Source organism: Oryzias latipes, chromosome 2 (assembly GCF_053564925.1).
Source record: "Oryzias latipes strain Hd-rR chromosome 2, Olatipes_Hd-rR_3.1".
Taxonomy (NCBI): Eukaryota; Metazoa; Chordata; class Actinopteri; order Beloniformes; family Adrianichthyidae; genus Oryzias; species Oryzias latipes.
In genome coordinates, this window is record NC_136238.1 from 22,697,831 (window position 1) to 22,722,734 (window position 24,904).

The window sequence follows — 24,904 nt, forward strand, 5'->3', positions numbered from 1 at the left end:
TTGGTGAAGGAACAGAAGACGATTTTCACTTTAACTAAAGAAAGTCAGATCAGTCATTCATCTAGAACTGATCAATAAGTGAATGGTAACCATGGTAACAGCTGCTGAAAGCTGGAGGCCTTCATGTTCAGCTTTGACTAAAGATCAAACTCTGTGAATTTAGTCCAAACAAGAAGAAGAAGCAGATGATGATGAGGAGTGATGAAGAGTGCAGCAGCTGATGAAGAAAAAAAGCTTCTTTAAAGTTTCACTCTGACAGCAAAGAGGCTTCAGGAGATTTTCTTCAGCTTCTCTTTCTCTCACATGGATTCCAGCTAAACTTTGGTCTGCAGATTTAAAAAATCCGCTCTCTCTGACTCTTTTTCAGTTCAGAAATCTGCAGATCCAGAACCAAAGCAAGAACGCAGACAATAAAGGAGGGGTTGTTCTTGAGGAGGGTCTGATCAGGAACTTCAAGTGTTTTTCTCTGCAGCTTCTTCTCTGAGCTTCAGTCCAGTTTCTGCCCTCATTTAGTCCAACTTTAGCCTGAAGCTCTGCAGCACATTGACAACCATGGCAAACATGTTGGAATCACTTTAACTTGATGACACTCTCCAGTCAAAGGAATCATCCAGATCATCTTCAAGTCCATACACTGTTCTCTTTGTTTGCTCAAAGGCGGTTTTCATCCTTCAGCTTCACAGCAGATCAAACTCAGCTGTCAGAGAATCTGACTGAAAACCAGAAGTTCCTCACATCAACTCTGCAGATCTTCAACCTGAAGGAAAGGGTCGTCACGGTGACCTGCAGACTACATACAGCTTCCTGAGGGTTGGAGGTGTCATCATGGTACGGGCCAAAGAGTTCCATGTTCAGAGCTGCTGATTAGATCAAGTCATCAGTGACCTCAGAGCTCTGAGATCTTTCTGCAACACCAACATGTTCTTTGTTGGTTCCTGCTGACCTTTGATGGTTTGTGAGGAAACATCAGGAAATTCATTTTCTTCTTCCAGACTTTTGAACTCCAACCTTCAAAGCTGCTTCAGGCCAGAATTCCTCCTTTGGACCAAAGAGAATCAATTTTTGGAGACGTTTGACCAAAAGACTCAGATTTGTTTTTCAGTTAATGAGGAACAAACCAGGAAGAGACCTGCAAATGTTATCCTTCATTCTTCTTCAACTTTAGACTTTTCTTCACAGCGGAAGAACTTCTAAGCTGTCTAACAGAGAGCATTGAGGGGGGGGGGGGGGGGGGGACGCTGAGACATCAAAAATGGAGGAACAAGAGAGAGAGCAGGAGGGATGGGAGGAGTTTCATTTCTCATCACACTTCCTGTTCCAGCTGCTGTGTCCCGGAGTTTCTCTGCAGAAACATCCAAAGACGTGTTGTGATGAAGATGAAGGCCAGCAGCAGCTCTTCATCGACTCCTCCACAAGTCTGGAAGTCATGAAGCAGCTTTGAAGCAGCTTGGAGGATGAAGGTCTGCAGGAAAACATGTCAGCAAACAGAAAGAAGAGACTCTGATGGACAGAGACGTCCAGAAAGCTGACTCAGCATGAAGACAGAAGCTCACCAATATGATCTTCCTCTCTGTCCCACTCACTGCTGTGATGAGTGTGTGTCTGTGTGTGTGTGTGTGTGTGTGTGTCAGTGTGTGTGATGACACGAACAAACATGAAGAAGATCAGATTTGGCTCTGAACAAGTGCAGGAAGACAGAAAGATCTCTGATGTTCTGTTAAAGTAGAGCTGAGGTCTCACACCAACACACACTTTTCATTTTCCATCAAATGCAGCAAACTAAAGGAAAAGTCAAACTCCTTTTGCGTGTTTCTCTTCCAGAAATGTTACTCTGTGATCTCCACTGTGATGACTCTCTTCTTCATCACGGATGAAGCTCCTCCTCGTAGTGTCCACGTTTGTTCTCGGATCTTCTGCAGATTCTGACTGAGACCTGCACTAGGAGATGTGGAAAACATGTTTTCAGCTGAGTTCAGATAATACAATCATGCAAAAAAAACATTTGGACATTTGTTGTTGTTTTTTTATATTTGAGAAAACGACAATAGTTAGAGATTAAAAACTAGATTAATGCCATAAAATAAAATAAAAATTCTTATTTGTCTGGATTTAAATGCTAATTTAATGCTTCTTACTATAATTTATATGTGACTTCATAATATCTTCACTGCAGGCCTCTTTTTATGGCATAAAACACAAAAGATTAAGAGAAAAAAAAGCTTCAGTCTCCATCTAGTCTCAGCACTGTCACCTGTGGTCATTCTTACAATAAAGTTTAAAATGTTTTATACACGTCACATCCGCTTTTCATTTATTTTCATTTTCATTTATTTATCTGTTTCTTTCATGAAAATTATTGATTGTCTGTGTTTCGTATAAATACAGTGGCGTTTGGTTTCATGATTTTATTCATCTGCTTTACTATTTCCAGTCTAAAACTTAAAAACTAAAACAGTTATTTTTTTGAAGAGACTGAGTTTTAGAAAAAAATACAGGTTTAATTTTTTTTTTTGTTGAATGACGTTCAATCAGTCGTGACCCGGAAGTAAACGAAACGAGGTGCTAGTTTGTTAGCAGTGTTAGCTTGTGTCTAGAAGACGGTGGTGTTTTGACAGAATCTTTGTGAGGTTTTAAAAAGAGATGTAGCGACACTTAGTTCAATCCAGATCAATCATCTTGAGCCAAAGTGTCGTAAATGAGTGAAGAAGTGTTGAACGGAAAGACAACGTGGATTGCTGTGATTGTGAGACTAGCAGATGATCGATCGGAGCTGCAGTGAAGAGGACGGCGGTGTTTGTGGGAGTTGGAGCTGAAGATCGGAGCAGGAACCATGTCTTCAGAACCTCAGGAAGGTTCTGTCAGAGAACAACTTTCTGCTGCTGAAGGAACCATCGTCCAGAACGAGGAGGAGCTCTGTCGTCAGCGCAGACTGCTGGATATCAGCTGGAACCCGCAGCTCCAGCTACACATTGCAGGTTTGTTCACTGCATCCACCTGCAGACAGACACATATAGAGCAGTGACGTGCGGTCAGGTGAGGCATGATACTGATAAAATAAGAAAAAGGTAAATTAAGTAAATATTATTATCCACTAATCTGTTTTAAATATACATTTTCAATCAAATCAGCATGTTTTCCACAGTTTCTGAGGTTAAAATCGCCGAATTTGAGTGTCGCGCGATTACAGACGGAGCTGAATCTCCGGGTGAGGCTCTGGAGCACTGTGTCTCATGTCTGACGGTAGGGCTCAATATTAACAGAGACGTGCGGTGAAAACCCTGTTACAGGCCAGCTTAATAGGCTTCAGGTGAGGCATTCCTCACCAGCAGGGGGCAGACGTGAGCTGATAGCTGCTTGGTAGCTACACTGCTGCCGTAGAACCAGACTAAGAACGCCTGTCTCATAAAATAAAGAAGACTTTTCCTGCAGATCATAGAGATTTTTGTGGAGAAAGATCAACACATGGACTCAAAAAGTAAGGCCAAACACGTATTTCAATGATTTTTTTTGTTTTGTTTTTTACAAATAACATGGGAGTAAGTGGATAAAAATGTAAGTAAAATAATTGATTTTATTGTTATGATCATTTTTTCACAGACAACATTTGATAACTGATTAAAGCTCCAGAATTTGAAGTTGGAAAAATACCAGAAATAGTTACTGATGGCCGAATGTGTGCTGAACACATCTGAATTTGTTTACAGTATATATGAATCATTTATACACAATATTTGTGTTCTATCCATGTCTATACAAGTAAAGTTCTATGTAGGACAAATATGTTCTTGTGTGTATTTTATAAGCTGTTAGCTGCTGTTGGATGAAAGGTGAAACTTTCAGTTCTTTCAATTGTAAATCTGACTCCAAAGGAGTCAGTGCCTCACTAGCCTTTAACCTCACCGCACGTCACTGAAATAGATCCATGAACGTCTTTGTTCCTCGTCTGAACTGCTATCTGGATCCAAACTGTGCTGCTGGATTGTAGCTCTATATTGCTGGTATTCTAGTTTGACCGCTAAAGTTTTGAAAGGACCACCATTAATGTTTTAACGCCAGACTAACGGCATTCAAACAAAAAATTTGCGCTAACGTTTAAAGTGACAGCGCAGCGCAGTGTTTTTCAACCAGCAGTTCTTCAGTATCCTACTACCTGGGGGAGTAACCCCCAGCACCTCCCCTTCACCCCTACCAGTGATGTGCGGTGAGGTTGATGGCTGGTGAGGCACTGAATCCTTTGGAGTCAGATTTACAATTGAAAGATCTGAATGTTTCACCTTTCATCCAACAGCAGCTATAACAGCTTATAAAATACACACAAGAACATATTTGTCCTACAGAAAATATTTAGTTTACAGACATGGATAGAACACTCCTTTTGTGTATAAATTATTCATATGTACTGTAAACAAATTAAAGTATATTACAGATGTGTTCAGCACACATTTGACCATCAGTAACTATTTCTGGTATTTTTCCAACTTCAAATTCTGGTGCTTAATCAGTGTTACTAAATGTTGTCTGTAAAAATGATCATAAAAAATAAAATAAATTATTTTACTTACATTTTTACCCACTTACTCCAATGTTATTTACAAAAAAAACATTGAAAAACGTGTTTGGCCTTATTTTTTGAGTCCATGTGTTGACCCTTCTCCAGAAAAAGCTCTATGGTGTGTTGTAAAGTCGTCCTTATTTTCCTTTAGTTTATTTGAGTTTCTCCCTCTCAATGGAGACAGATGTCCTTAGTCTTTTTCTACGGCAGGAGTGAAGCTACAAACCAGCTGTGAGCTCACGTCTGCCCCCTGCTGGTGAGGCATGCCTCACCTGAAACCTTTTCTGTGGGCGGACAGCAGCGTTTTGAGCGCACGTCTCTGTTCACATTGAGCCTTGCAGTCAGACATGAGGCACAGCGCTTCATGGCCTCACCCGGAGTTTCCGCTCCGTCTGTGAACACGCAACACTCAAATTTGGCGATTTTTAACCTCGGAAACTGTGGAAAACATGTTGTCTGAAAATGTATATTTAACACAGATCAGTGGAAAATAATATTTACTTAATTTACCTTTTTCTATTTTATCACAATTATGACAGGTGCCTCAACTGACCGCACGTCATGACCCCTGCACACACAATTTGAGGACCTCTTCTTGTGTAGGAACTGATGTTGGCTTCCGATTTGCGAGGCCACTAAAAGATTATTCCACTGCATGTTTCACACTAAGATCCCCTAGAAATGGGTCCTGTTCAAAAACCACAGGACCTGGACGGCTAAAACCTGGATTCAATTATGCATTAGATACTAAAGCTAAACTTTCCGAGCAGGAAAGCCACAAAAACATAAACCTTTCATAAAGTAAACTTGACCAAACCAACTTGTAAGATAACCGCTCTCTTTTTGGACCCTGACATTTTAATGGTTCTCTCTTCCCATTTCAGTTTCACCCATCTCTTTCTTTCTCTGTTGTTCAATAATAATAATAATCCATTTTATTTGAAGCACCTTTAATGAAATCCAAGGACACTTTGCAAACAAAGGTTAAAAAAAAGGTTAAACATTAAAAGCACAATAAATATACAAAAGAGGAGGGGAAGTCTGAACACAGGACTAGCAGAAAAAGGAAATTATCAGCAAAAAAGAAAGTGTTTAATGTGGTTATTATAGTTCCAATCACGCACGATATGCTGAACTTTCCAAAAAAAAAAAAAAGAAAACGGGAAAAAAAGTGCGGTGATGAGGTCATCGTCGGTTATCGTCACAGCCCTAGACGGGAACTGACCAGCCTGTGAACCAGGATAGAAGCAGAGGGGACGGTGATGGAGGCACCTAGACGATGGAGGCACGTAGACGATTTATGTTACCTAGATGGAAATGGGCTGACCGAGTAATGTTATTGATGTGGGACTGAAAAGATAAGGAGGTATCTAGGATGACACCCAGACTCTTCACCTGAGGGGAGGGAGAGACAGAAGATGAGTCAATGGAAAGAGTAACACTTGTGTCTTTGAAGAGGTTGAATTTGGAACTGACGAAAGTAGATTGGTTTTATTACTATTGAGTTTGAGAAGGTTTAAGGTGAACCAATTTTTGTTTTCAGATAGACAGGAGTGGAGGGAGGAGGGTGAAAGAGAGGAGTCAGGTTTGCTTGATACATAGAGCTGGGTGTCATCCGCAAAAAACAATTAACATTACATTTACGGAAGATATTGTCAAGGGGTAGAAGATAAGTAATAAAAAGAAGAGGACCAAGGACAGAACCTTGGGGGACATCAGAAGAGACAGAGGAAGGCTGAGATTTAAATAATTTTAGATGAATGAATTGGGTGCGGCCTGAGAGGTAAACCAACGGAGGGGGGTGGAAGTGATGCCGAGGGAGGAGAGCCTTTGGAGGAGGATGGAATGAGAAATGTTATCAAAGGCTGCACTCAGATCAAGGAGGATGAGGATGGTGAGGAGGCCAGAATCAGCTGCAATGAGAAGGTCATAGGTGATCTTGAGCAGAGCAGTTTCATTGCTGTGTAAGGGGGCGGAAACCAGACTGAAAATGTTCCAGGAGATTATTGTGTTTAGGTGATCATGAAGTTCAGAGAATTTTGGAAATGAAGAGAAGGTTAGAAGTTGGATGGAGATTACTGAATAAATTGGGATCTGAACCAGGTTTTTTTAGGATGAGTTTAACAGCTGTCATTTTAAAAAGTGATGGGACAGTACCAAATGATAATGAGGAATGAATAATGACAGTAATAAGCTGAAGGAGACAGATAAAGTGATGGAGATTTTCAAAGACACAAGAAAATGATCAAAAACATGTATTTAATCAGCAGAGCAGTTTGTGGGGGTCAATCCAGAGCAGCAAACTAAATCCAAAATATGTCCTTTAGAATGGCTAGAAGAACTGACATGCTGGGTGAAGTTAAGGCTGTCCAAACATGAGCTGAAGTCTCTGAAGTCTCTGGTGAGAGGAAGAAGCCTATTGTTAAAGAGAACATTAAAATCACCCATCATTTTAACGTTGGGTGAGAGGGATGAAAGGTGGAAAGGAAGAGTTCCAAGTTCATCCAGAAAATCACAGTTTGTTTTAGGAGGGCGATAAACCACAGCCACAACAGTTGGGGTGGGGCCAGGAAGCATGCAGGCAATGGATTCAATGGAGCTGAAGCGGGGGATCTCAACCGGCAGGACTTTCCACTTCTTGTGATGTGATATCGCGAGACCTCCCCCGCGACCCGTACAACGAGGCTTACAGATGTAAACAAAGCCGGGAGGGGTAGAATTGTTAAGTTGTGAAAAGTCGTTTGGATGATTCCGTTAAATAGAGGAAGTCAAACTTACGGTCAGAAATGAAGTCCTGGATCAGCTGACTCTTGCTCGAAAGTGAGCGGATGTTGATGAGACAGAAATTGACTGTAGCGTTATTTTGATGAGCGGCTGCCGGTCTAACCAGGTTTGGTAGCACACTGTGGTCCGCAGTGCATCCAGTGTTGTGATGATGGCGACTAGAAGATGACCAGAAGGAGCAGATGGGTTTAGATCAGGGTGTCTAACTCATTTTCGCCAAGGGCCACATCAGCATAGTGGTTGTCCTCAAAGGGCCAGATATAACTTATACATGTAACTAAATGTAATTAAAAATAAATGTAACTACTCCATAATATTAAATAACTCATTATTTATTTACTATAACTTTTTAAAGTGACAATTACAGTTGCATAGAAAACATAAGTTTGCTTGTTACTCTAGCATAAATCCTTCTAAATTTGATTCTGTCAGGTTAGGTTATATGGACAGTGTTGAAGTCCTAATGTATAGTTGCACAATCTGATATTTAATGTCCAATTCCCCTCGACACTGCAACTCCTGCTGCTTCATCACCGCAGTGATCAAAAATCCCACACCGTCACACCTCTATTCCAAACAGTGCCTGTGACGCGGCAGTAACACAGTAGCAATATGGTAGTACCAGCACTAACGGGGCTGGTTAAAAAAAACATACTGGTAAAAGTCACTGAGAGAGAGCAGCATAACTTGTATGCGCGCGGCACGTTCCTCCTGTGCACTGAAACCATGGAAGTCTTCCTCCTCAGTGTTGGCTTGGAATAGCTTCAGATAGTCTTCGCCACACAGTCTCTCAGTGTCTCCTTTGTTGTCGCTGTCAGTTTGTCACTCTCATCCTGAGGCAAATTCCCTCCTGAGCTTGCGCTGTCCTATTTGTCAAACAGCAGACCGGCTTTTCCAAACCCGTTGGTGACGGTGGATTTTTTTCACACTGCTTTATCCATTGCTTTGAACTTGAAAGCTGCATCATATGCATTTCTTCTTGCATATTCCATGATGAGGGTCTGTTTGTGCAATTCATTCACAAAGCAGGAATTTACATTAATCTTGCGTCTTCCTCGACACATATCCCCCTGTCTCAAGGCCCGTACACACCGGGACGGATTTTGCCCGCGATATTCGCCGACGTTTAACGCCTCGTCACTAAACAAAGGACACCAATGTGAGTGTGCACACCGACGCGAAAAACGCCACGCGTCAAAGCGTCATTTTTTTAAAAACGCCTCGGGTTCGTTTCTTTGGTTTGACGCGCTGCGTCGAAAACTATACGACCAATGAGAACGGCGCTTTTGCACACGTCTGGAGCTTCTGAAGTTACAGTAAAACACAACTTGGGGGCGCTCAAACATCAAATTGCCTTTCTGAGCACATATAACAGCGAAGAAGATGGATGCCAAGCAGCGTCTACACTGCCGCAAAGAAATAATGACGGACATTCTAAAATATCCCCGAACCAAGCACCAGTTGGAGCTACTGGTGCTTGAAATATTCATGTTTTCTTTGTATGATTCTGACAAGCGCGTAAATACTTGCTCTCTTCTTCTGAGTGAAAAGCGACTTTAAGAAGCGTAAAGTTGCGCAGCGCCACCTGGTGTACAGGAGTATTTCTTTTTTACATTAAGAGCCATCTAATGTGAGGGAATTAAATTGCATGTTCACTCGGCTCATCGTCAGCGAAAATCGCCTGGGTGTGAACACAAAAAATAACGCCTGGCGAATATTCGTCCCGGTGTGTACGGGCCTTCACTCTTACCCTATCTGCTCGAGCGCTCCTAGTAACCATTAGATAAAATGCATTAAAAAATGAAGAAATAAATGCATAAATTAGCCGCATCATTGAATAAGGCCCAGGGTTGAAAGCGTGTGACAAAAGTAGCGGCTTATAATCCGGAAATTATGGTATTCCGTTTTCTTTGCTCTTTTGTCATTTTTTACAGCTGGACTCCTGGCATCATTTGAAACTTATTTAGATGTGTTTGATTTTTTTAAAACCTGTTATTGTGAATATAATGTTTAGGTCTTATAAAACATTAAAAACTAAATCAAAGTACTCATCGCTAGGATTACTCCAAAAGTAAAACTGCAAGTCAACCAGTGTTCCTCTGCACACTAATGTCCCGTGAGAGATGGTTAGGGTGTGCAGCAGGAAATTTTTAGTTTTTACTTATCCAAAAACATTTATCATTACCATAATTTAATCTCTTTGTTCATCAAAAAAGGCTTAGGTTCCAATCTGAGTAGTGTGCTGACTGCTTTGTGAAGCTTTTCAAAATAAATGCACCTGATTTCTCAGCATCGGCTTTCATAAGGAGAAAAACTTTTGATGGTAGCTCCTCCCTCATGCTGCGGGAGCGTCGATTTCTAAAGACACTTTTGGACAAACGACCAGAAGCGGCTGTGATGTGGGTCAAAACAAAGGCGGAGGCCGCAAATTTGATGCCATATTGCTTTTGATGTCAACGGTCAAATGATTGAAAAGAGGCACGTGAGGGAGGGGCAATTCGCGGTCTGTGGAGAACTGGGGCTGCTGATCCGTACCGATCACGGATCATCCGTGCACCCCTAGGAGCTTTCCATGGGATCCAGTGTCAGACCGTGTAACAGGTGAGCAAAACAATGAAACTCGGCGACGCCCTCTTCTCTTAGTTTGTATTCAGACTAGACAGATTTGGTCAGCTTCAAGTGAACCAGAGTTTTGTTTTTCACAATAATTCAGAACAAATTTTCAACCTGAATACACCCAAGCGGAACCTGGTCAGAGACCAGGAACCACTTTCTGACTCATCTTTCGAGGTGGTCTCGCTTCGTTTCCACTTGGACTGAGCTTTGGTTCGCTCTGAGATTCTTCAGTCAGAATACATTTCATTCTCTGAGCTGAACAACTGGACCAAGACGGCCATCGTGGCCCATGTAAACAGAGTAGTAATGAAGCAACATTCGAGTCGCAGACAACAATTGTTCTGTCATCAGATAGAAAAAAAGGCCAAACTCCTTACTTGTTAGAACGTTTATTTTAACACTACTGTAATACGCATGCGGCACTGCTGTTACGTCATCCTTAAAGCTACATTGTAGTTTCCTTAACAGAATTCTCTTAAAAACAATGCCAAAACACCACGATGAGACACAGAAACTAATAAAAATGTCAATATCGGCACCCCTTTATACCTTCATACCATCTCCTCAGCAACCTTCATACCATCTCCTCAACACTGCAGTTGCTAGCATCCCCTGAGTTAAAGCAAACCCGGCACGTCTCCTTGCCAGTAACCGCCTTGCACCATGCCTCTGCCGTACCAAAGTACCAAGTAAAAAGTATATAAGTTGATAATAAGTTAACTATCCCGATAAGAATTGTAAAGCAGAGCACGTCCGTCTTTCTCTTGATGTTTTGACCTGTCCTTGTAATTCCTGGCCACTGACTGACGAGATCTTTAGTCATTTGGTTTTGTTTACAAGCTCTTTGGTCTATTACAACGTAGGGCTGGGCGATATGGCCTAAAAATAAAATCTCCGATTTTATTTTTATTTTTCCATTTTTTTTTAATTCGATTTCCGATTTTTTCCCGATCCCCCCCCCCCCCCCCCCCCCCCCCCACGCTACTTAAGGAAAGCAATAAGTACAAACGGCAGACAAGTTCAAGCAAATGTTGCTTTTATTTAATCAAACCCAAGACAAATGTAACCCCCATTTCTGGGATGAATAATAAATAAATGAACACGCTCTTGGAATCAAAGTTAAGTATAAGATTTTTCTTCTTACTCCCTTTTTGGACTTGTGTTTAAATAATTGTGTCTTGTTTTATATAACTTTTGTTTTGTTTTTGTCTAATTTCGTTATTCTAAACTTGTTTTCACTTGTCCAAAATAAAAAGGTTACTTCTTTACTTAAAGTCCAAGCTGTGTTTTAAGTCCCACTTTGTAGTCTAGACTAAGGCTACGTTCACACTGCAGGGCTTAATGCTCAATTCGGATTTTTTGAAAAAATCCTAATTATTTGCTAGACCGTTCACATTTCCAAGTAAATTCGAACTTTTGTGATCTCCAGTGTGACCGTGACACGACCCAAACGAGACCCGCATGCGCAGAAGCCAGAAGAATACTCAACAGTGAACGACGTCACTTGTTGTTTGCGGAGCAAACGTTAACAATGGATGTCAACAACAGTGTTGTCAAAAGCGGAGCTCTTTTTGTAATATTAAATTTATTTTCACGAAGGAGCAGAAAAATTACAATCTTCTCATTTTAAGAAGGCAATGGAGTCGGGATCGTCTGTACCCACTGTTGTGGAAAGGAAATGTGCATGTGTTGGGGCAGCGTGTGTGTGTGTGCAAGCACGTGCCGCGATGGAGAATGGGGGGGGGGGGGGGGGGGGGCAGTGTGGGCGCGCTTTCATGTTGTGTGTTACGGAGGAAGGAGGACGGTAATAGAAGAAGGTTTCCCCCAGAATAAATGCTATGGACTCTTTATTAACCCGTTCTGGAGAATCTACGGATCAGAACAGGGAGGAGGAGGAGGATTGCCTCGGGTCCCCCGCGCTTCTGAGCACGGTCGGAAAGGGGAGAAAGAAAAAAAAGTTATCACGGGAAAGGTTCAACACCACCCTCTGCCATTTTTCTGGAAATTTTTTCAAAAACCGCCCAGTTGCCATAAGAGCCCTGGAGTTTGGCCTGAAAAGAGCGATCAGCCCAAATATTAATCCAATCCGTGACCTCCCTTCCCTTCCACTGACTGGTCTCAGCAGCATCGTCCACCATGGTTGATGTTTACGTTCTCATTCCCGCCTACTTCAACGCAAAATGATGACGTTTGTTGCGTGTCGATGACGTACGGTTCGGAATCAAGTCGCCTGGCCGGTCAGACGGCAGTCGCAATTGAAAAGAACAGCTACAATTCGGAATCAGGACGGCAAACCCACGGGGCCTGGGTCGCAATTGAAAAGATCGGATCTGTGTCATTCAGACTGTCATGAAAAGATCGGAATTGGGCCGCTTAGGGGCAAAAAATTCGGAATTGGGTCGTTTCAGCCTGCAGTGTGAACGTAGCCTAAAAGGAGACAAACATTCACCTTGAGAGTAGCACCATTTTCTAAAGGATTAACAATACAGCTCATATCTGGGCTCTAAGGTTTTAATTAGATTAATAAATCCCGTCTACTCCACGGAGATGATGATTAAGAAGCAGGAGTCGCGGTCATTCATTTGATCGATTTATCGCCCAGGCCTATTACAACGTAGGGCCTTGATGTCAGTCTGAATACAGACCAAACACAAGGTTCAGGACTTGATCAAGAACAAAGGATTATCCCAGTGTGAATACACCCTTACTATCATCTTTTTTTTATTAACATTTCCTTTTACATCTAATACAAAGGATGTCTGCTGCTCTTTTTTCCCCCACCACTTCCAGGTCCTGCTTTTCTGGCAACTTTTTCTATTCAAAAGAGCTATTGTATCATGACATTACCCTGCCGGGGGGACCTATAACATTCTATAAAATGTAAAAGTTTAATTCTATTGTAGTTAAATAAATGAACCCTAATGTGCATGCTCACTTACTTTCCACAATTGGACAGCGTCATTATTAATTTTTTTCACCCCCGTAAATAGAGTGGTGATCAGTTGTGGTATTAATTTTAAAACTTGCCCACATTTCATGTTGATATTTGTCAGAACAGACAGAAAGTCTGGATTTAATCTGACCTTGATTGGTTATTATTCAACAAACTGAACTTTAACTTCTTTTATTTATTTCTTTTTTTTTCCCCTGCCTGTTCCCGTGTGGCGTTGGGGGGATTCCGGCTGCCGCTGCTGCTGCGGCGGGGGTCTTGGGGTGGGGATGGCTAAGGCACTCTCCCTCCTTCTTTTCACGTTCCACCATCCATTTTAGAAGAACATAAACACTCACCTGAGCACAGGTGTTAGCTCACCTTTGCATTAACAGTGTGCATGATTGAATGACTGAAATATTTCACACTAGTTGGTTTTAAGGCATAAGTATGCGTGTGTGAACACTATGTGTTTTGTCTGCATGTCGACATGTGGACATTTTTGCAGCAAACAGGTGTGTTGATAACATTTGAGTGTGGACAGGCCCCGCCCTTTTTGTACTACATTTGAACCTTTCCGTAATGATAAACAACCAGTAAACTTGTTGCTTTATGCTGTTTCATGGTCTTATCCCCCCTCCCCTCCCATTATCACTCTCCTATCCCCCTCTCTCTCTAACATCCCTCCCTTTTTCTTCCCTTCTTTCCTTTTCCGTCCGGTCCAACACCCGAAATTTTCAAACATGGTTGAAATTAATAAAGTTTGGCCTCAATTACAAAAGGGGTTTATTCAGACATACCTCTGGTTTGTCTGAAGATTAATAACCCCTCTTGTTAAAGTAAAATATGTCCAACACAAGAGGCCCTCAGCTCTCATCTGTCTGCCCAGCTGTTGGACAGGACGTTAGGAAGTTAAAAAAAAAAAAAATAAATGAACTTTAACTTCTTAAATGTTAGCTGCTGCAATGCCGAAAAACATAACCAAAAAAAAAACAGCTGTGCAGTTATAAATGTGTGCTGCAGAAGCCGTTCAGTAAGAGAATGTGCCGCAAACCCCCCCCCTGACCTATGCATCATTTAAATCAATTCTCTCTTCACACCGAACACAGTTCGCGTTTCAACATTGCGTCCACGTTATATGCGTCAAAGCTGCTTCCCAAATGTGAGTTCGTAAACCTGCCGCTCCTGTGGCATGAGGGAGGAGCTACCGTTAAAAATGTTTTCTTTACCTCATTATTAAAGACATGGAGGATGCTGATAAATACAGGTTATTTATTTTGACACGACAGTTGACTGGAGGGAGCAGGGATCAAACCGCCGACCCTTCGATCATTGGACGACCTACTCAACCTCATGAGTCACTGCCGCCCTGCATCTGTCTCCCTGTGATCCAGTTTGTAGATCCAGCTGTCTCCCAGACGCTGCAGCATCCGTCTCCAGTGAGAGGGGGGTTTATTAGGGTACCCCCAACTAGAGGTGTGACGATAACTGGATCACTTTTTTTATTTTTTTTTATTTTGTTGTTGTTGAAAGTTCTGCATATGAACTTTAATAAACACATTCATCTTTGCTATTAATTTACTTTTTCTGCGAGTCCTGTGTTCAAACTTCAAGGGCTTCTGGGGGAATTTCCATTGAATTCATTTTCATTACAAGCTGCGTGTGTTCTTGAGCTTGCGATGTGGCCGCCCGCCGGAGGATTTTGTGCTGGGGGAGAAGTGTCGCAACAGTCCCAACACCGCGACTCTTGCTGCTTCATCACCTCGGTGATCAAAATCCCACACCATCACAGCTCTACTCCAAAGCGGTTTAATAAAGAATCAATCACCGTTCTTCTGGGGGTAACCTTTTATTACTGTTCTCCTTCACTCCGTAACACCAAACATAAACGCGACGCCCCAACACACTTGTGGGCTCTCACCATATGCAGAACTTCCTCTTACGCATGCATCGCGCTGACACACATACACATACTCATTCTAAATCACCTATATAGTTAGTTCATTAGTTAGATAGTAGTTAGTTGTTACTGTTATTTGTTAATAAAGAATACTACGTTGTAATGATTGTATTAATTTGCTATGCGACTTTGCCACTATTCAAAACCATGCAATGACCATACTCACACTGGATGCTGAAAAAGCATTAGACAGAGTAAAATGAAAGTTCTTCATTGCTGCACTCCATAAGTTTGGGTTTGAGGAATCATTCATTGATTGGATTAAAATATTATATTGCAATCCAAACGCATCAGTTAGAATTAACAAAAGGGGTTCCAACGGGTTTTCCTTGGAAGAGGAACAAGGCAGGGTTGTCCACTCTCTGCCTCTCTTTTCACGATATTTATTGAGCCTCTAGCTGCAGAAATGAGATAGCGTGAGAGCATTAAAGGAAATAAAAGAAATTAAAACCAATCATAGCCATCATACAAGTAGTCCTAAATTAATCTTTTAATGTACTGTAAATGAAACAGCAAATGTTGAGGAATTCTATTCCATATCAGACTTCTCAATTAATTGGAATAAATCTGTTTTATTATCACTAAATAGTTATTGAGAGCAAAGACTGTCCCCCTATCAGTCAAATCAGTCAATATCAAATATCTAGGTTTTTTTTTTTTCTCCACCAAACTATCAGAACTGGTGCATGCAAAACCACATCACTTTACTTAAAAGCATACAGGACAATCTAGACCCCTGGGTCGACCTGCCTCTGTCCCTCATGGGCAAGGTAGCCACAGCTAAAACAAAGATTTTTGCCAAAAGTGAATTATCTCTTCTCGATGATCCCCACAAAACCACCACTAAAATGGTTCATAACATTAGACTCATCCATATCGGCTATACAACTATCTTCAAATGACTTAAAAAGTTAGAAAAACCCTGACTACGAAAACCTTAAAAAGCCCCTTGATGACATCCAAGCTGCGTTGTATCCCTTTATGGAACAAGTGACAGCTAAGCTAGCTCCGCTTTTGGAGCTAATGGAGGAGTTCAGAAGATTCCGAGCTCAAAACATGCAAGGAGAAAACCGGGTCGACATTGTGGAGAAAAGACTGGACGATGTGGAACAACAAGTAAGGTGAATAATGTCATTCTCACTGGAGTACCAATCAAACCTCGGGCAAAGCTAAATGCAGCTGGAGTTAGCATTGCTAATGCTAATAGCGCTAGCAGTGCTGAAACGGAGAGCGGTGGAGAGTCTCTGGAACACCAAGTGGAATCATTTTTCACGTCTAAAGGGATTTCCCTGGATCTCAACACCATCAAGACCTGCCACCCGCTCCCCAGGAGAAATGAGACGGATAAACCAGCAATCCTCATCAGGTTTCTGAATAAAAAACACAAGTTAGCTCTGATGAATCAAAGGAAGAATCTGAAGGGATCTGCTGCTTATCTGAACGACCATCTGATCAGAAGGAATACTGAAATCCCTAAACATACTAGGCTTCTCTGGAAGTGTAAGCAGATTGAGAACACTTTGGTTAAAGGCTGCAGGATTTACGTCAAACCACTCGGTCCACCGGACCGGTCCAAGGTTCTGGTTGTGAAAACCATGAAGGACTTTGAGAAGTGTTTGATCACTTCTATGAAATAATATGGCTTTTATTGTGTGTTTTTTGTGTGTATGTCTTGGCAGGTCAGTGCGTGGTGTGGCTCTTTGACTATCACAGTTAAAATTGTCGGCTCTTTGTGTCAAACTTGTTCGCCACCGCTGTTTTAGAGGCTTTCAAAGTTTTCCCAATTTTTCGGACTGACTGACCTTCATTTCTTAAACTAATGATGGCCACTCGTTTTTCTGTACTTAGCTGCTTTTTTCTTGCCATAATACAAATTCTAACAGTCTTTTCAGTAGGACAATCAGCTGTGTATCCACCTGCAGGGGTTGACATAGCCCAGAAATTTGCACTGGCCCACAGGGCCAGTAGTTTTTGAAAGTTACTGGCCCTGCCTGAAAGTTACTGGCCCGACACTGCGCACAGCGGGACGCGCCGCTCCGCAGGTGCTTGCAACTTAAGGGGGGTCCGGGGGCATGCCCCCCCGGAAAATTTTAATATGGTGCAACTTGGTGCATTCTGGTGACATCTAGCACTTATTTATACACTATTCAATGACTAAAAATAGAGAATATCAAACTTAAATCTGCTCTAGTCTGTTTCAGATGTTTTGAAGAGACCACTGCAGTGTAGTAAGTAACACTAGTTCAGAAGTTTTCATGCTGCTTCTAATCACTGCTATTTCACATTTATTCGTAATCAATAGTTAAGAAGTTTTATTTACTTTTCTGCTCTGACTGCCTTGACGTTCTGCTTTTTGTTACTGTTGCAAAGTTACATTTACTTTTTAGTTACTTTAGTTACTTAATTAAATTAAATAATTGAAAAACTAAATAAAAATAAATGACTGAGATTAGGCCTGCACAATATACCGCAAATTTATCGTTATCGCAAAATCCAGCTCTGCAATATGCATATCGCAAAAGACGGCAAATATCGCAATTAATCATAAACCTTAACTGTGTTAAAACAATCTAATGGCAGCTTGAACCATTTAATGAATCAAATAAATCCCTTAATGCATTTGACCAATCGGATGGACGCCTTCAGATTGTTGACCAATCAGATGGAGCCCTATTATGTTAAATGTTTGTCACCTATGTCAACGTGGGTCATTTGGAGTATAATTTTTAAACTGTTGCAATGAAATGGGAATGGTTATTTTGCTATTTGTTTATGTACCGTAAATTATATCGTTATCGCAATTTTAATCTCTGATATCTCATATCGCGAGTTATTCCTCATATCGTGCAGGTCTAACTGAGATCATTCAGCTAACTAGAAATACTTACTGCTTACAGTGTTGTAAAGAAAAACAAAATTAAGTAGTTTGACATTATACTGCATTTGAGTCTGAGATTCAGGTATTTGGAGTTGCCTTTGATTCTTTGTTTTTCAGCTTAAAGCTTAGTGCATACAGTTTCATCTTCAATGCATTCATTAAATATCTTGCTGTCCATACTACTAATTATACCCATTACTCCATCTAACATATTCCTATCTATTCCTGCCATGTCTTCCACATCTCTGACATGCTTCAGTCTCTCTTCAGTGACGGTGTCGGATTTATAATCAAATGTAATAATAACCCACTGGCTTGTTCCTTCGTTGTTGCTGTTTAACATTGTTTTGTATTGAATTGTTACATTCAATAAAGTTTGAAAAAAAAAAGTAGTGAGCGCGTGCCGCGTGGTCCTCGGCAGTGAAAGCCGCGCGCGCGCAGGCGGGAGTGAAGGAGAAGTGATCAAAGGTTTCCCATAGAAACCCTTGAAGTCTGAACACAGGACTAGCAGAAAAAGTAAATTATGAAGACGAGGTAAATCTACACGTTTTCGCAAAATATACTTTATTGAAAAAGGTGAAAAATATATTATCCGTTAGATATTTTAGTGGCCCGAGCGGACAAGTGAAAAATAAAGTCTTGTGGTCCGCACTGCTCGAAAAACAGGACCGGGCCAGCGGACAAATGGCTATGTCGAGCCCTGACCTGACTTCTGCTCAACACAACTGATTGTCCTAACCCCATTTATAAGGCAAGAAATCACACTTATTAACCCTGACAGGGCACACCTGTAAAGTGAAAAACATTTCATGTGACTACCTCTTGAAGCTCATCAAGAGAATGCCAAGAGTGTGCAAAGCAGTAATCAAATCGAAAGAGGGCTACTATGAAGAACCTAGAATATGACATATTTTCAGTTGTTTCACACTTTTTTACGAAGCCCATCGAGACGGCAGTTGTTGTGAATTTGGGCTATACAAATAAAATTGAATTGAACTTTTTTCTTATGGACAATACAGACCAAAGGTTTGGACACACCTACTCATTCAAAGAGTTTTCTTTATTTTCATGTCTATGAAAATAGTAGATTCACACTGAAGGCATTAAAACTATGAATTAACACACATGTAATTATATACATAACAAAAAAGTGTGAAACAACTGAAAATATGTCATATTGTAAGTTCTTCGTACAGTAGTAACCACCTTGTCTTTTGATTACTCCTTTGCACACTCTTGGCATTCTCTTCAATGCCAAGACTGCACGCACAGTGAGGCGAAGACTTTTGCAAGATGGCCTGATGTCAACAAGAGCAGCAAAGAAGCCACTTATCTAAAAAAAATCCACACAAAAACAGGGACAGATTGATCTGCTAAAAGTATGGCGAATGGACTGCTGAGGACTGGGGCAAAGTCATATTCTCCAATGAAGCCACTTTCCAATTATTTGGGTAATTATTTGTCAGGATTTGGCCTAGAAGTTAATTGACAGCATGCCCAGTCAAATTGCAGAGGTCCTAAAAAAGAAGGGCCAACTCTGCAAATACTGACTCTTTGCATAAATGTCATGTAATTGTCAATTCATCTCCAAAGTTCTTGTAAAGAACTCCATACTCCAACTCCATACTCACATGGTCTCCAATAATCTATATGAACAATTCCAGGTGGCTTCCGTCCCATTCACAGTACTGAAACGGCCCTCCTCAAAAGTATTAACAACCTCCTCAGAGCTGCTGGCACTGATGACACTGGTTCATTATTCATCTTCCTCCTACTACATTTAAGTTTAGCTTTTGACACCATCTCACATACTATCCATCTGGACCAACTCTCAGCCATTGGAATCCTTGCTGGTTTTAATCTTATCTCTGAAACCGCACTCAATTCATCGGTCTTAACTCATTTTTTCCCTGTTGTTCCTGTCACTGCCTTACCTCATCTACCTCCTTCCCCTCAGAACATTTTTTCGCAAAAACTCCCACATTCAATTTTCTCAACAACTCCATATCTTATCTATCCCCTTTGAAAATTCCTCCATTCTCACCTCTCATCAGGTTAAGAGTCTGGATGTCATCCTTGTCAGCACTCTTTCCTTCAGTGCCCACATCAATAACATCACCCGGTCCTCCTACTTCCACTTCCGTTAACATCCGCTGTCTCCATCCCTTCTTTCCCCCCACTCCGCTGCCGTCCTTTTACGCATCCTGGGGACCTCGTGTCTTGATTATTGCAATTCTTTTTTGCTTGGACTTCCACAAAAAAACCCATAAACTTCAACTAATTCAAAACTCAGCTGCCAGAATTATCTCTCGTACTCATCCCAGCCATCACATCGTTTCAGTGCTGCACCAGCTTCACTGATTCCCATTATTCGCCGGATCCACTAAAAGATGCCCCTTCTGACTTTTGCTACACAACCTCACTCCTTCATACTTTTGGATCTCCTACAAGTATTTTTCCCACTCGTTGCAAAAAATCCTCATCTGCCCCCAGCTGGCTGTTATTACCACTTACCTTTTCTCCATGGGTTAGAGCATTTAGTCACTCTGCCCCCTAGCTTTGGAAATCTGGAATTACTTTAATTGCATTAACGGCAACTTAACTTTCAGAGTTGCAGAGATTTTTTTTCTTTCCATGGAACATCTGGGCAACTATGAATAATTTTTAGACCCACCATGGGAAAATTCAGTTGCACCTGGGATACAATTGGTCCTTTTCTAGATCCCTGAATCTATATTTCTTCACTACAGGTTGATTTACTTTCAGTATAGGAACCCTTTGGAAGCATTAGTTTATTTTTGAGAAAGATCAGAGACAGAACACTATCCGCTTGATGTTTACAAATATTGCCTCGTGCTGAATTTCCATTTTGAAAGTGCAGCATTCATCTTTGCCTACACTACAACAGAAACAGCTTTTTTACATTTCACAAATAGACTGAAAGGACAATGACAGAGTTTTGTGTTTATGTTTGTTGTCGCTTATGGAAGTGGTTTATAAGTTGTGTCAGTCATCAGTATGAAAATACTGGAAATAAGTTTTGCATGATTGAAAGTCATACTGGAGATGCTAACAGGATTTTTTCCCTATAGATCCCTACTGTTGCAAATTTGCATTAAAATTTAACTATGATGTCTGTTTTATGTGCTATATTCAAATTAACTATCTCAACCTAATTTAGCCTCTACTTTAATACAAAAACGTGAGTGTTTTTGTCATGAATAAATTTAGGGGTCAAAAGGTTTAGGGTTTCTTTGATTCGGGTGTTTGACTCACCGAGGACTAAAAGACAAAAATCACTTTTTGATGTCTTAACTTTGATTGGCCTTTAAGTAATTACATTTTTTTCAATGGACATTTTAAACTGTGGATTTTCTCACTGTGATGTTTTTTATATTTATTGCTGCATGACAAGACATAAAGTCCTTTTAAAATATAGGAGGGCTCCTTTCTGTGTTTGTGTCCCTGCAGTTCTCCCCCAGCATTATGTGACTGAAGAGGATTTCTACAAGCAGAGGAACTTTAGAGTGAAACAGGAGGAACCAGAACCTCCACAGATCAAAGAGGAACAGGAGGAACCACAACCTCCACAGATCAAAGAGGAACAGGAGGAACCACAACCTCCACAGATCAAAGAGGAACAGGAGGAACCACAACCTCCACAGATCAAAGAAGAACAAGAGGAACCACAACCACTACAAAATGAAGAGAAATGGGAGGAACCAGAACCCTCACAGATTAAAGAGACCAAAGAGGAGCTCTACATCAGTCAGGATGAAGAGCAGCTTGATCTGAAGCAGGAGACTGATACCTTGATGGAGATTCCTACTTATGAGGAAGATGAGAACAGAGAAGCAGATCAAAATAATCAGCAGAGCTTTAATTTAACTGATAGTCAGGATGAAGAAGGAAACCAACATAAAGAATCAACATCAACTACAGATGAAGAGACAGAATCAACATCAACTACAGATGAAGAGACAGACCCAGAGAACAGAGATCAGAGGATCCCAAGTTTTGGTTACTTGTCTCGATTTAGACTTCATAAGAGAATCCATAAAAAAGGAAAGCCTTTTGCTTGTAAAGAATGCACTAAAAGTTTTAGTAAAATAACTTATATCAAATCACATATGCGAACCCATACAGGAGAAAAGCCTTTTTCTTGTAAAGAATGTGATCAAAGTTTTAGACAAATAGCCCATCTCAATTCACACATGAGAACTCACACAGGAGATAAGCCTTTTTCTTGTAAAGAATGTGATCAAAGTTTTACTCGAATGTATAGTCTCAAAAGACATATGAGAACTCATACAGAAGAGAAGCCTTTTTCTTGTCAAGGATGTGACAAAAGCTTTAGTCAGAATAATAGTCTTAAAGCACACATGAGAACTCATACTGGAGAAAAGCCTTTTTCTTGTAATGCATGTGATAGAAGTTTTACCAATGTATCTAATCTCAAAAGTCACATGAGAACTCATACAGGAGAAAAGCCTTTTTCTTGTAAAGAATGTGATAAAAGTTTTAGTCATATATGTGCTTTAAAAACACACATGAGAACTCACACAGGTGAGAAGCCTTTTTCTTGTATAGAATGTGATACATGTTTTAGTCGTATATCTAATCTCAAAAGACACATGAGAACTCACACAGGAGAGAAGCCTTTTTCTTGTAAGGAATGTGATGCAAGTTTTAGTCACAGATCTAGTCTCAAAACACACATGAGAACTCACACAGGAGAAAAGCCTTTTCCCTGTAAGGAATGTGATACAACTTTTAGTTGTTTATCCCATCTTAAAACACACATGAGAATCCATACAGGAGAAAAGCCTTTCTCTTGTAACGAATGTGACAAAAGTTTCAGTGATGTATCTAATTTAAAAAAACACATGAGAACTCACACAGGAGAGAAACTCTTTTCTGTGTAAATGATTTTATTCAAGCTCTTTGCGTAGGTAAATATGATGAAAAAGTAGCACTTTTCTTTTATCAGAATTAAACTGGAATTTAACACAGAACTTGCATAGATAGATTGACATTTTGTTTTATTTTTTATTCATGAAATTCATTCTTTTAGATGTACCTGTAAATAGAGAAATGTTTCGAATCAATATTATATGTATACACTGGCCTTGGTAACTGGTCAATGTGTCTGGTTTGTACGTAGAGCCTGAAAACGGACTTAAAAATCAAGGTAGCGACACATGAATTTACAGGCTTTTACATACACTTTTCATTGAAAGTGGAATTTCAAGATAACACAATGACACTGTGTCCTATATCGAAATAGAGCTGTAAATGAAAAAGTCTGGAACATGTTTTTTTGACATTTCTCACCAAGCCTCTTCCAACTGCAGGTACATGCGCAAGTATCGGATTCCAATTGTACAGTGTGAATTCCATACGCTAAAAGTACGTTCAAGAATGCCCGTTTAGCGTGTTCTTGAATGTGCCACAAATGCTTGGTGTGTATGTAGCATAAAAGTTAAATCTTGATGTATTGCCATTGTTGATTTGATTTTTAAAGAAATATAGCTAAACAACAATCAAAAAGCAATCTTCAGTTTTTGTTGATTTTTATTAGAAGATTTTTTTTGTCATGATTATTTGGTTTTATAGTTGCTAAGTTGACCATTGTGGTTGTAGTTTACGCTGAGATAGTGTGTAAGTTGTTTAAGTCTGTGTGTTACCATGACAACACTATAAATATTTGTATAAAACCTGTAATGCTAAGACTTTTATGAGATCAGTCCAAATTTTATTTTTTTGTTTTAAACAAAAAGTGACTGCAGTGCATACTTTGTTGAGTCATGTGAGCGAATAAACATTTTGTGAAGAAAGAAATGTGTAACAGTGTTGTAGCAAGGAGTTGGATAAAGAACCAGACTGGTGTTTGTGTCTGGTGTTCTTGTGATTCATGTTTTCTAGTAGACATTAGAACTGTTTATTCTTTTTAGTTCTCAGTGTTCTGTTCAACTTTATCTGTGAAGAATAAAGTGGACGTGAACATCAGTGAGAAGTGGGGAGTCTTTTCCACAGTGTGGGTTTCTGCTGGTTGTTGGTTCTCTGCAGGTTCCAAAGCTGGACTCCTCAGGTCCAGTTCTGACTGCTGACTTCAGGACTGTGGTGAGATCACAGAGCTACATCAGAAGCTGTGAAGAAGACTGAAGTAAACAAACTGCTTCTCTGGGATTTTCTCATCAGTCTGAGGGCAGCAGTGCAGGTTCAGTTCAACAGTTCTTCTTGAGTTTTTTTTGGAGATGAGATCAGAGGACACCATGATGAAGAGTTTCCATATTGTTCTTTATAAAGTATGAGTTCAGCAACAATTATTTGTTTTAATGGTCAGAGGGAAGAAGATGCACTGAGAGTGACTAGTGAAGCTGTCTATCAAGGCTTGGAGGTGTGTGCCAAGTAGTGGAGGAGGCATTTTCTCGCAGTGCATATCTATCCTTCCTTTGTTTAGGGACGGAGCTGAAAAGGATGACGTTCGTAACTTTGCTGCCTGACTGAACCACATGTCGGATTCATGAAGCCGTTTCAGATTGAGCTGCAAGCTTTGGGAGCAATGTGAATCCATTCAAAATGGTCAGTGAGAGTTTGGAAATGGTTTGTGTAAAGGTAGAGATAGTTTTGAGATTTATGAAAAAATAATACTTGGATAAAAACCTATGTGTCCCAGGAACAATCCCTTGCCCGATCTCAATGTTACAAAAACACAAACAATTGTCCAAACCCCAAAAACCCTCACATAGGGATGGATACCAAAACTCAGTTCCAAGTCGGTACCAGTACTTTATAAAAATGCTTATTTGTGTGCTGTGTTTTGGAAATGTCAATCACTTGCTTTCTATTCAGTTTTGCTCTGCAATCCCAGCCAATCAATTTTTTTTCAGTAATTGTAAGCGGGCTCATAAAGTACATGTGAGACTGTAACCCTTGTGCTATCCTAGGCACTTTAACATGGAAGTTGGGTCATCTAGACCAACTAGACAGTGCGCTGAACCTTTTTTCCTTCAATGATTTGTGATCTTCACTGGTGTCCATGGATTACATGTAATCTTTCCACCTTTATCCACCTTTGTCATGGTAGGGGGAACATGTCAATGTAAGGGTGGGGTCATCTAAGATAGCACAAGGGTTAAGGATGTGGAGCTTTGGTCAATATCCTGAAGGTAAATTGGTTGA

The 24,904-nt window shown here is 40.6% G+C and overlaps 2 protein-coding genes across 2 annotated transcripts in view; one reads left to right on the top strand and one right to left on the bottom strand.

Moving 5' to 3' along the window:
- The window catches only part of LOC101172511 (uncharacterized), a 206,583-nt gene that overhangs the window by 135,705 nt on the left and 45,974 nt on the right, over positions 1–24,904 (bottom strand). The gene's annotated exons all lie outside the window — the stretch shown is intronic.
- Positions 2,846–24,904, top strand: part of LOC110014374 (uncharacterized) — a 39,072-nt gene continuing 17,013 nt past the window's right edge. Inside the window, exon 1 of the mRNA XM_078937756.1 lies at positions 2,846–2,975. The gene's annotated coding sequence lies outside the window, so the exon portion shown is untranslated. The remainder of the gene's footprint in view (positions 2,976–24,904) is intronic.